This window comes from Alexandromys fortis, unplaced genomic scaffold, assembly GCF_014885135.2.
Source record: "Alexandromys fortis isolate MF-2015 unplaced genomic scaffold, M_Fortis_MF-2015_v1.1 scaffold_33, whole genome shotgun sequence".
Lineage (NCBI taxonomy): Eukaryota > Metazoa > Chordata > Mammalia > Rodentia > Cricetidae > Alexandromys > Alexandromys fortis.
The window spans coordinates 2,806,323-2,818,686 of NW_026067917.1; the positions used below are offsets into that span (position 1 = coordinate 2,806,323).

Here is a 12,364-nt window from a genome sequence, read left to right on the forward strand (position 1 = left end):
AATTTGGAATAACCCCATGCATCTTATCGGATCACCATGGCTTAAAATTAGAATTCAACAGCAACACCAATTCCAGAAAGCCCACAAACACATGGAAATTAAACAATGCTTACCTGAATCATCAATGGGTAAAGGCAAAAATAAAATGAGAAATTAAAGACTTCCTAAAATTCAATGAAAATGACCACACAACATGCCCAAATTTATGAGACACAATGAAAGCAGTGTTAAGAGAAAAGTTCATAGCACTAATGTATAGCACAATAAAATTAATAAAAAAAGACACTAAAAAAACCCAAAACCTACTTTATACTTTATTTCCTCATTAACAAAGAATGAAACTTAATTGACTAAAAACTAGAAAATCCAAATTAAGGCACAAAATAAGTTGCTCCCTAACTTTACTTCCAAATAAACCAATTATTTTTATGTTGGGACCTTTTTTGTGTATATAGACATATCATAGCAAAGGTGGAATTGCTCTGGATTTAATGTTTTGTAACTATACTTAAATATTGCTTTAAAATATGATTAGTATAATTAATGAATGAGGAAACTTAATTTTGAATTTAAGTTATTGTGGTTTATTTCTTCTTTTTCACTTTTTTCCTCTGAGAAGTTCCCCCCCACCCCCCAGCAATGCTATGACCTGAAACCAGAGCCTTATACACACAAAGCAAGCATTCTATCTCTGAGCCACATTTCCAGGGGAGCATACACACACACACACACACACACACACACACACAGAGAGAGAGAGAGAGAGAGAGAGAGAGAGAGAGAGAGAGAGAAACTCACATTTTTAATTTGCAAAATGTTTCTTGAAGCTATGTGCACGTGCACGCACATGCTATGGCATGCGTGTGGAGGTCAGAGGCCAGCTTTGTGGCATCAGTAGTTTTCTTTTACCATGTGGATCCTGTGGTTAGAGCCCAAGCCATTAAGCCATTAGGCCATTAGGCTTGGGTAAAAGCTGAGATGGCTCAGCTCTTTGAAAAACAAGTAAAATGAAAATAGTTCTTTGAGTCTAACATGAGAAAGGAGCAGAAGTTCACCTAAGAAAGAAATGGAGGCTGAGCTTGGGCATAGTGGTTCCTGCTGGTTATTCTAGCTCTTGGGAAGCTGAGGCAGTAGGGTTGCGATAAGTAGGACAAGGCCAGCATGGGCTACAGAGTGAGTTTCAGGCTCAGCTGAGTTATATACAGGGTGAGACATTATCTATCTGTCTGTCTATCTATCTATCTATCTATCTATCTATCTATCTATCTATCTATCATCTATCTATCTATCTATTAATTTATTTTGGATTTTCAAGACAGGGTTTCTCCATAGCTTTTGGTTCCTGTCCTGGAACTAGCTCTTCTAGACCAGGCTGGCCTTAAACTCACAGAGATCAGCCTGCCTCTGTCTCCCGAGTGCTGGGATTAAAGGCACCGCCTGGCTTATTTATTTATTTATTTTTTTAAAAGCTCAGGTTATCTTGACAAACAACCGTGGAAAGTAGAGTGAGGCCCGTGATAGACAGTTGGCCAGGATGAGCTCTGATGTCTTTCGTACTGAGGTTCTGTGAATGCAGCCAGGAGACAGGAATGTGTAAGACTAATTGGACTGAAATGACTAATAGGGAATTCTCAGAAATTGGAGTAGAAAGTCAGATTTGTTTCGTCATGATGGCCAAGCAGGCCAAAGAGCTGTGTTCGGAAGTCAAATCGCAGTCTGGTTGACTCTGCCCTTGTTGGGCATCTGGGTGTGTTCAATGTGCTTTGGGAAAACTGAAAGGAGTTGATTTCTGTAAGCTGCCGTCAGAAACCTTTCTCTTCCTCCTTTCCTTCCATCTTCTGACCCCAGCACCCCGCCCCCCCCCCCCCCCCCCCCCCCCCCCCCCCCCCACACCCCCCCCCCCCCCCCCTCCCACCCCCCCCCCCCCCCCGCCCCCCCCCCCCCCCGCTTTTCTTTTACATCGACAAGTATTCTGCACCATGGCACACACAAAGTTTACTGTCAACTTTTAGCTGTTGAGTGCTGAGATTTGAACCCCGGGTTTTCTGCCTACCAGACCAATGTTCTTCCACCGAGCTGGACCTACCCGCCATTAACTACTTGAAGTGGTCCATTGTATCCAACACACCCTCACTGTTACGCAGTTCATCTCTGGGCTCTTTGGTTCGCACACTGAAACTCTGAAGCAAGCAACCGTTCATTCACCTCTTTCTCCAGCTCCTGGCAGCCACAGCTGCACTTTCCATATCCGTGAATGACTTCCCTGGGGGCCACCTGCAAACAAAGCCAGGGCATATTAACCTTCTGTGAATGACTTATTCACTCAGCACACTGTCATCTTAAAGCCTTTGTCCAAAGTTCCGTCTCTGAAATTCTACTCTAAGCACCGAGTATGTCTCTATCACATGATTTCATCATCATTGAGCTGAACTTATCTGGGTCATAATCTTAGAGCCAATACTCCTTTCAACGGCCCAGACCTCTGACAACTTGAAAGTTGTCCAACATTTTAAAATTTTTTCTGGTAGTCTACAGTTCTTGGTTTTTTTTTTTTATTTTATTTCTGAGACAGGGATTTTCTGTGTAACAGCCCTGGCTGTACTGGAACTCACTTTGTAGACCAGGCTGGCCTTGAACCCACAGAGATCTGCTTGCCCCATCTCCCAAGTGCTGGAATTAAAGCCATGCACCATCATCTCCTGGCTCTTAGAGATTTTTGGTTCTCAGATGTAATTTCCATTCTCTCAAGGAGTAAGGCATCTTAGGGCTAGAACTGGGGTTAAATGGGAAAAAGGCTTTAAGTGAGTTCCTATTATCTCATTCAACAGGTGTTTGTAGGTAGGAGTACACCTCCTTAAGGCAACCATGATAACACTCCATCTATGCTACTCAGATTGTGTTTCATGGAGGGGGAAGATGTAAGTGCTTGAACAGTGGGCTTGACTGGTGTAAAAGGTCCTTCTGTTTATGTGTTGCTTTCATTGGTTAATCAATAAAGAAACTGCTTAGCCTGATAGGGCAGAACTTAGGTAGGCAGAGAAGACAGAACAGAATTCTGGGAGGAAGAAAGCAGAGTCAGAGATCCGCCATGGAGACGCCAGGTCAGACATTCTAAATCTTTCCCGGTAAACCATGACCTCGTGGTGAACACAGATGAATAGAAATGGCTTAAATCAAGATATGAGAGTTAGCCAATAGGAGGCTAGAGCTAATGGCCAAGCAGTGTTTTAATTAATACAGTTTCTGTGTGATTATTTTGGGTGTAAGCTAGCCGGGCGGTCGGAACAAGGGGCACCACTCCTTACAACATTTGACACTACTTACGTTCTGTGCCCAACAACCAATGCTTGGAGAAGGCTAGGCTTTTCACTTCCATATGGCTGAGCTGACAAGCCAGGAACAGCCAAAGATGGGCAAGAGATGGTGTCCCCGTCTCCTTCCCATCTCACTTCCTGCACCCAGCACTTTCCTTCTGAGGGCATGGTGGCAACTAGCTGCAGGGGAGAACCAGAGAAGATGCTTCTCTTAGCTTTGTTCTTTTCCTGTTGTACCCTGACCCTGTGAGCCATTGCAATAGTTTTAGTGAGATCTGTCCATGTGGAAGGATGGGCCCTGACGCATGCAGAATGATGTAAAGAGAGGTTTCTCCCGAATTTCAGACACTTGGGTGTGTTATCACTGTCGTCACAGAAGATGAAATGGGATTGCCTCGGAATCACAGCCACCACACTTACACCCTCTCCTACTGTGTCAGCCGACTGATGCAATCTCTTTGGTGATTTTTCTGGAAAACAGTGACTTTTTTTTGTGTGTGTAATATTACTTTGGTTTATACCCAAAAAAGCAGAAATGGACCGCGATCTTCATAAGTACACATTGAGCTAATTCTTTCTTGCTTTCTCCTGGAGTTCTCCTCAATAACATTTTCATCATAGTAGCAGGCTCCAAGAAGCTTCAAACCATGGAAGCCAATCCAAAGATTAAAAACATAAAAACCGTTTTCTCAAGCAGTGACGCCAAATCAGAATGAAATCTGAGAAAGTGTCATTTATCTCTTCTCTCATGTTTGCACCATGGAAGAAAAATTTCCCTGTAAATAAGCTATCTTCTTCTTCCAGAACAAAGTCAATTACAAAGAAGCCTTTTGAGCGCCCCTGGGAAGGGATGGAGGTCCCACTTCTTTGACTCATTTGAGTAACTCTGTGTGAGTTGGTTCTGCCGTCCTCGGAGGTGATGATCTCACTGTTTTATGCATTAAGTCTAAAACGTTAGTTTACACAGTCTCTGATGAAACAACTCCTGTCTGAGACCAACTTGTTGTTGCATTTTAATAAATCCTCCCCGTTAGACATTAATCAGTCTGCACTTTACGGTGTGGTGCCTATGAGTTAGGTCAACCAGACGAAGGTGGTCTGGTTCCAGGTCATTACTGATATTTGTCATTTGGCACCCATGAGTAGAGCTGGTAATAGTTGCTTATCTGGAAACCTCAGATAGCAGCGTGACGGTCTAGGGGAGACAGACAGTGCCTGGATCTTGCTGCTTTGCTGTCTCCAAGGCGAGGCCAAGAGAGAAAACTTCTTAGATGCAGTAGTTGTCCCAAGGGGTAGTTCTCCTAGAGTGTGCCCCTTACTGCAACCACACTAACTTTAAAGCCCCAGTAAGTGCTGTAAGATGCTACTCAAGCCACGGTTCTTAGCTAAGGTTCCAAAAGCCTGTGGACATCATAGAGCTAAGCAAGGCATTTGGTATCTCAGGTGGTTTTGTATACTGGTGGCTATTTCTAGAAAAAGAATCCATGGCTTGCTTCAAGAGTCTCAAGAATGCCTCACTCTTGTCTTCTGTAGACAGGGAACCTTCATTGTCAGCTTGACAGGATTTAGAGTCACCATGGCAGCAGGTGGCTGGGTGTGTCAGTGAGGGCAAGTCCTGTTCAATTCAACATGGAAAACCCACCCTGAAAATGGGCAGCACCAACTAATGGACTGTGGTCCTGGGTTGAATACAAAGGAGACAGCCAGAGGGGCACCTGCTCTCATCACTGCTTCCTGACTTTGGTACACAGTGACCACCCACTGCTGCCTCCTGTTGTCACACTTCCGCCTCCCCGACTGTCCTTGAACTGTTAGTCTTAACAAGCCTTTCCCTCCTAAAGCTGCTGGGCTCTGGTATTCTGTCTCAGCAATGAGCGCTGTGATCCAGGCATCTTCACCGTGATTCTGAATGACTTCACTGGGATGTCCGCAGTTTCTAATTATTTACTTAATCTTTCTTAGGAAGTAAAGGGTCAGAGCTGGCTGTAATGGCTCCTCCCTTTAAGCCCACCATTGGGAGGCTAAAGCAGGAAGATCACCACACAAGCTACAAGCATGGGCTGCAGGGTGAGTTTCAGGTCAGACTAGATTACAGAGTGAGATCTCACCACCGCCCACCCTCCAAAACCAAAAAAACTCATAGTGTTGGGAGCGAGTGAAGTCCTGAGTGAATGTGTATTGTCTGACATGGGCTCATGCCCCATGTCTGGAAAGTGTTCTCTGAGGCCATGCTCGAGCTTGCTGGCCGAGACATTGTTTGGGTAGGCCTAGGACACACTAGGTAGCTAGCATAAGAGGGCGTCAGACTCATAGAAATCCCCGTCTCTCTCTTTTTAAATTCATTTATTCTTATTTTATATACATTGGTGTTTTGCCATGGGTGTTTGAGTTACGGACAGTTGTTAGCTGCCATATGGTTGCTGGGAATTGAACCCAAGTCCTCTGGACGAGCAGTCAGTGCTCTTAACCACTGGGCCATCTCTCCAGCCCAATTCTCCTGCCCCTGCCCATTAAAATCATGAACCACGATGCCGAGCCAGGTAGCACCATCCCGATGGGCTGACATGAGGCTGGGACATCACCCCATACACGAAGCACTCTGTGGATGCTTGCTGAGCGCTCGCTCACGTGCCCAAGTGTTCGCTGAGGTTTCGAAAGGATAGAGGGAGTGCCTCAGACAAGGTGCGAGCCAGAAGGGGCCTTGTTTGCTCTGGACTCTGGGAGCGATCCAACTCAGTTGGCTGTGGAGAAAAGGCATGACGGATGGTACAAGAACGACAAGGGTAGCCAGCCAGTCTCGGTTGAGAGAGCGACTTGGGACCGGGGAAAGAGCACAGGGAACGCTCTGTGGCTTGGACTTTATATATGGGCTGTCATCTGTAAGTGGTTAACATGTGGCGTGACGATGATGGTCAGAAGCAGAATGCGGCGGGGTGGGCGGGGTGAAAGGAAAAAGGGACTCAGTGGCAGGGTGGGTGCCAGATGTTAATTAACCACCGTGGAAAGCCTTGTGGGAACGAAACCATCAAGCCATGCATTTCCATGTAGGAGGCTGTGGGGAATGGGGGTGCCGCCTGTCACGTCGGGAACGAAATCACGCTGAATTGGACTTCCCGGTTGGGCCATCAGGTCATGTCGCTTTGCGGGGGAAGGGCAGATTGGGTTAGTGGCCAGGCAGACGCTCCGTGGAAAGCAGGGAAAGAGCACAGCTGACCCAGGTGGCAGAGTCGAGGTGGCAGGATGTGCCGACAAGGCTGGAACCGTACCTGCTCCGATTATCCATCCGGGCAGAGGGCTGAATCTCAGATTTGTTATTTGACTTACTCAATTCAAGACCAGCAGCTAACCAAGTCAGGACTTGGCAGCCCCGACACCTTCCCTCGCCCCGTTGCGCAACGACAGTGCACACCAGGGGGCCTGGGCAGTGCACTGCGGGGAGCTGATTCAGGGCCCAGACTTTATCAAGTGCTTTTCTCCGGGACACCATCCACCCATTTTGACTCTTTCAATCATCCCTTAAACCTGGAAAAATATGGTAATGCCAGGGTCTAATTCTTCATTGTTTAAAGGGTTATTGTTTTGTGCTGTGCTGGGTGGGACTCGGGTTCCATGCCCTGCGCCTCTCAGGCAGATGCTAATTCATCAGCCCTGTGTTAGGTCACTTAATCCTAACAAAACAGTCATCGGTGGCTAAAAGAGCTCGCCTTGCCTAACTGGAGAGCCAAATTCAGTCCCCAGAACTCTAAGTTGAAGGGAAGAACCCATTCCTCATAGATCTTCGCTGTCTTTCACATGAGTGCCATTGGTATATGCCTGCCCTTCTGACACGCGCATGCTCACGCACACACACATACGATAATAATATATATAATTTTATAATATAATAATATTTATAATTTTTTTTTTTTTTTTGGTTTTTCGAGACAGGGTTTCTCTGTGGTTTTGGAGCCTGTCCTGGAACTAGCTCTTGTAGACCNGAGACAGGGTTTCTCTGTGGTTTTGGAGCCTGTCCTGGAACTAGCTCTTGTAGACCAGGCTGGTCTCGAACTCACAGAGATCCGCCTGCCTCTGCCTCCCAAGTGCTGGGATTAAAGGCGTGCGCCACCACCGCCCGGCTGGCACTTTATAATTGTTAGATGGACATTATTACATTGGGACCCAGAACCTTCCTTTCTCTGTTGAGCCTTAGCTTCGAGGAAGTGGTCACCTTGGCCACTCGCTCTCCACCAGGAAGTCCTGCTATACAGGAGGCCAAAATGCAGTGTCATCAAGCACGCACCGGCTGAAGCACCTGGATCCGGGAGGCAACATCAACCTCGCGTCCCTCTTGAAGTTGATGGTCTCAGGTGTTTCGTCATAGCAACATGAAACTGGCACAGTCCTGTTTGAGGACACTGAGAAACCGCCGCCTTTCAGAACGACGCAAGGAAACACAGTGAGCTGCGCAAGCTTTGTTGAGCTCCGGGTCAATGCCAAACTCATTGTGCAAGTTCAAGTCCGCAGAGCCGTCGAGGCCACAGCAAGGGCCCGCCTCAGCTCACTTGGCATTTAGAGGTGACGCACTTTCTGCCCCAAGCCAACTTCCTGGGTGAGTTGGGTCATCCACCTGAGAAAACTCCAAGAACTGGCACCAGAACCTGAGTCTTATTCTTCAAAAGGTTAAAAAACAGTGAAGGTCAAATGTCCCCAAAGGCAATATTGTTTTCATTTCAATTTATAAAGTCAGCAGGAGATACTATCTGAAAGGATACTTCTATGTGTTTTATTTTCATTTGGGGATGAAACTTGTTTTTATTTATAATCTCCCTGGAGGAGTTCAAACCCCAAGGGGGATAAATTAACACTGGTTTTTTAATATCAAACATCATCAAACTGCCCCATGCGGATATCATGTTATTAAAATGAGCCCTGTGTGTGAGAGCATTCTATCTGGTTACACTGCACACTGGGTCAAGCTGCTCAGAATCAATGGGAATGAATAATTAATTAAAGAGAAAAGAATATTCCTTTTAAGTTCCAAGACACATTAGTCATGTTCTTTTCTCCCTTGGCTTCTCCCTACTTCCTCTTTCTGCTCTTCTGTCAGGGTGAACCATTCACCCCATAGTTTATCCCTTCCTCTCTGGCTCAGAGTAGCCACGATGTCGGCCCAAACACAGGCAAGGAGCCAGTGTTCTCTGAAGGAGAGGCTTTAGGAAACGAGGGCAGATGCTGTTCTTTCCTCAGGAAAAGGGCATCGTAGGCTCCTAGAAATACCCTACTTCCTTCTGCTGGATCTGCCACCACCCAGACTGGCCAACAGGAAGAAAGCTCTGGGCTTCCTGACCAAAGCAAGGCAGGCTTCAGACAGACTCTTCCCAGGGAAGGCTGGTTTCTTCCAGTTCTTTGCTTCAGTGAGACACAACGTGGTTAGTCCCTGGGCAGTCCAAACCCCAGCACCAACCACGCTCTCGGGTAACCTTTGACCTGAAGACTCTCCACTCCAAGCCTACAGGATCCCATTCGATGTTTTCAACAGGTGTCCCCAGTTGTCTGAGAAGAATGCTCTACAGATGTCTTCTTGCAAACACTTTGTTTTCTTTTCTTGAAACTACGACAACTACTTGAAAGGAAACAGAGATAAATATATTAAAATATGAATTACTAACAACAATATCTTTACATACAAACAAGACTTACTGAGACCAGCCAGCAAACAAATTCAACTCAGGTCAAAAAGTTGAGTTATTATTATTACTTTTTTCTGTTTTGTTTTTTAACAGTATGAACTGATGAGTGGCTTTTTTTTTCCCCCTGAAACCATTTGATATCTCTAGCAAGTACTGTTCAAGACAGGAAAATAATCAGAAACAGTTTCTCTAACACCAACCCAAATAAGGTCTCTTGACAATTTCCGAATGCCTCATACAGTCCCTTAAGCAAAAGCAAATGACAACGTCTTAAAAGAAAGAAAGACAATTGAAGATTGCCCAACAGAATGACTCCTTCTACTGTTTCTTTAGCTGCTGTCACTGCGTTTTCTTTTTTAAAAAACTCATCGAAAAGCTGCAATGATTAATTTGAACTTTTTATTTGGTTATTTCTCATCTGGGATTTTTGGCAGTAGAAACATAAGAACTTAATACTTTGTCGTTTTCTACTGTTTCTTGGAGACAGTGTGTCAGTTAGCCCAGGCTGGACCTCCAACTTCAGACTCTCTTGCTTCTACATTTTGAGTACTAGGATTATAGGTGTGTGTGTGTGTGTGTGTGTGTGTGTGTGTGTGTGTGTATAACTTAGGGCACTGGGCATACTAGGCAGAGCAGGACGGTTTCCACGCCACCACTCTCAGAATCTTTTTTTTTAATTTATTATGTCTGCGTGTATGCCTGCCCGCCAGAAGAGGGCACCAGATCTCATAGATGGTTGTGAGCCACCATGTGGTTGCTGGGAATTGAACTCAGGACCTCCGGAAGAGCAGCCAGTGCTCTTAACCTTTGAGCTATCTCTCCAGCCCTCTCAGAAACTTTTCGTTTCTTTTTATAAGTATTTTCTCCTCCCAGGGATGGGAATGTGGTGGTGTGAATAGGAATGGCCCCCATAGACCATGTGTTTGAATACTTTGCCTGTAGAGTTGGCACTGTTAGGATTTATGGCTTTGGTGGAGCAAGCGTGGCTTTGCTGGAGGAAGTGGAGGTGGGCTTTGAGGTATCATATATGTTCAAGCCACATCCAGTGACAGTTGACTTCTTGCTGCCTGTGGATCAAGATGTAGAACCCTCATCTGCTTCTCCATCACTGTGTCTACCTGCACACTGCCATGCCTCCTGCCATGAAGATAGTGGACTAAGCTTCTGAAGCTGTAGGCTAGCCTCAATGGAATGTTTTCCTTTATAGGAGTTGCTGTGCTCATGGTGTCTCTTCACAGCAATAGAAACCTGATGATGCTACCTGGCATCTCATGAGCTTGGACATTAATTGCTATTTATTTTGAGCCTTGAGTTCATGAGCCTCAGTTGTTCCTCATTACCCATCAATGACAGTACGTCATCCTCCATAGACTTTAACAACACAGAATTTTCTGACAACTGCTTATGAGTATTTATCCATGACTCAGGAAGGGCTTAATAAGATGAAACCTGTCACTCCTTAAGTTTATTATTTTTATTATTTTTTCACTAGGATTTATTTCTATATATTTGATTTATATCATGGTGTTGCTATTTTATATTCATCTGCATACGTTTACTCATAGAAGTCAGTGTGAAAACCCGCAGAAGGGGCTGCAATTTTAGACCCAGACTTATACTGTGTTATCCAACTGGGAGTTAGGAATAGATGTGGAGTGGATGCCATCACTGTGCTAGTATCTGCAGCTAAGACAAGTGAAACAAAGCCCCACGTTGCCTTCACAGCATTCTGCTAGGGGAGAGAGACCAAACAAAGGAAACATACTGGTTATATTGAGAGAAAGTAGACTAAGAAGCCAGGTGTGGTGATGAATGCCGGTTGCACTTGGGAGGTTGAAGTGGGATGATCAGGAGTTCAAGGCCAGCCTTGGCTATAATGTGAGTTCCAGGCAATCCCATACTACATAAACCTCAGTCACAAAACAAAACAAAACAAAACAAAACAAAACAAAACAAAACAAAACAAAACAAGGGGACTGGAAAGATGGTTCTATAGTTATAAGATCACTTGCTGCTCTTTCAGAGGACCTGGGTTGGATTCTCAGCACCCACATGGCTGCTCAAAACACCAGTTACTCCAGTTCAATGGCTCTAGCTTCCTCTGATGGCCTCCCCGGGTACTAAGTATGCACTTGGTACCTGTGTTTGCATGTAGGAAAAACTCACATTCACTTAGAAAAATAAAATGAAACAAAAAAGTAAGAACAAAGCCAGGTGTGGTGGTGCACACCTTTAATCCCAGCCCCAGACTCCTTAAGGAATTCCAGGTCAGCCAAGTGAGACCCTGTCTCAAAGGCAATTGGGGGAAAATAATGACAGCAGTGTGATGTTAATGACTTCTGGGGGAGAGTCAGTTTTCTTTAAGGATGTGACCCCTGGTAGGTTGACCATATTCTAGTACATGGTCCCATTCCATACGTGTATGGGAAACACAAATTTGAGCCAGTGGTCTATTAAAAAAGGGGAGACCATAAAGATGGGAAGGGTGGAGTTGGGAGGAGTTTGGTGAAGGAGTGGGAGGGGACTATGAACAATGCATTGGATGCCTGTGTAAAATTCTCAAAAACAAAAAAATAAAGCTATGTGTTTGGGTAAAGAAAGATAGTATGACAGGGTGAAGGCTGTCCACCTCTGGGGCTTGAAGTGACATGAAGTTTCATTTGGCTCCGGAGCTCCATTTTACAGATTAGGAAATTGAGACTAGAAATTTTTAGCTGTTAAAATTGGTATTTAAACCCATATCTGAAAGCAAATCCATGTTTTTATCTCTGTGGTATTGCCTGTCTGATCGTGTTGGACCCTAGAGTCCAAACACCGAGGAGGAGTCGCCCCAAGAGACCATCGCTCACATCACAGCTGATGTGAAAGCATGAGGATTTTATTAATTCTGTCATGAAAGGGTCTTCCAGCATTTGGGAGGCTAGAACACCCCAAATGTCTGGTACAGGCTATTTTTAAAGAGAAAAACCACAGAAGGAAGGGGTGTCCGGGGGTTGTTCTTTAACTTTTTATGATTGGCTTATTCAAAAGGGCTATTGGGGCTGGAGAGATGGCTCAGTGGTTAAGTGGCTAAGTAGCTCTTCCAAAGGTCCTGAGTTCAATTCCCAGCAACCACATGGTGGCTCACAACCATCTGTAATGAGGTCTGGTGCCCTCTTCTGGCCTTCAGGCATACACACAGACAGAATATTATATAATAAATAAATACATACTTTCTTCATCCATTCTTCAATTGAAGGGCATCTAGGTTGTTTCCAGGTTCTGGCTATTACAAACAATGCTGCTATGAACATAGTAGAGCATATATTTTTGTTGTATGATAAGGCCTCTTTTGGATATATTCCCAAGAGTGGTATTGCTGGGTCCAGGGGTAGGTTGATC

At 45.0% G+C, this 12,364-nt stretch overlaps 1 pseudogene; it reads left to right on the forward strand.

Annotated features, from left to right (window-relative positions):
- The first annotated feature begins 8,455 nt into the window (after positions 1-8,455).
- Positions 8,456-12,364, forward strand: part of LOC126500234 (heat shock protein HSP 90-alpha-like) — a 9,770-nt pseudogene continuing 5,861 nt past the window's right edge.